Here is a 535-nt window from a genome sequence, read left to right as displayed (position 1 = left end):
ATATATATATATATATATATATATATATATATATATATATATATATATATATATATATATATATATGGCATTACAGCTTTCCTTTTATTCTGCATCATGATACAGGTATACAAACGCAGATACAACTGAATGTCTATACCGGCTCTACCGTATAGATACAATTATGCATATAAACAAAAAGATATATGCATGTATATATACAAAAGCTTTACCTGGGGACTTAACGATGGTTGGGGGGGGTATTGAGACAGAACTCCCTGTGGTGATCATACACTTGATGATTGCTGTGAAGAGGTCTGAGCTGGAGGAGGCCATCGCCGCGTCTAGAGCTGCAAGCCAAAGTAAATTACAAACGGAAACAAACAAACAAAGTAACTAAACAAACCTTCTTATAGGGACCTCTTTTCATATACTTTATCATAGACAAATACCACATAATTAATTACTTTATTCTACAACTCTAATCCATGCAGGTTTGCATGCCTGCGACAGACATATAAAGAACAAGAGCAAATATCTGCAGCAGCTGCAGTGG

Source organism: Eimeria mitis, genomic scaffold (assembly GCF_000499745.2).
Source record: "Eimeria mitis Houghton genomic scaffold, Emh_scaff595, whole genome shotgun sequence".
In the NCBI taxonomy this organism is placed as follows: domain Eukaryota; phylum Apicomplexa; class Conoidasida; order Eucoccidiorida; family Eimeriidae; genus Eimeria; species Eimeria mitis.
The sequence above is the reverse complement of the archived record's forward strand: the minus strand, read 5'-3'. Positions refer to the sequence as shown.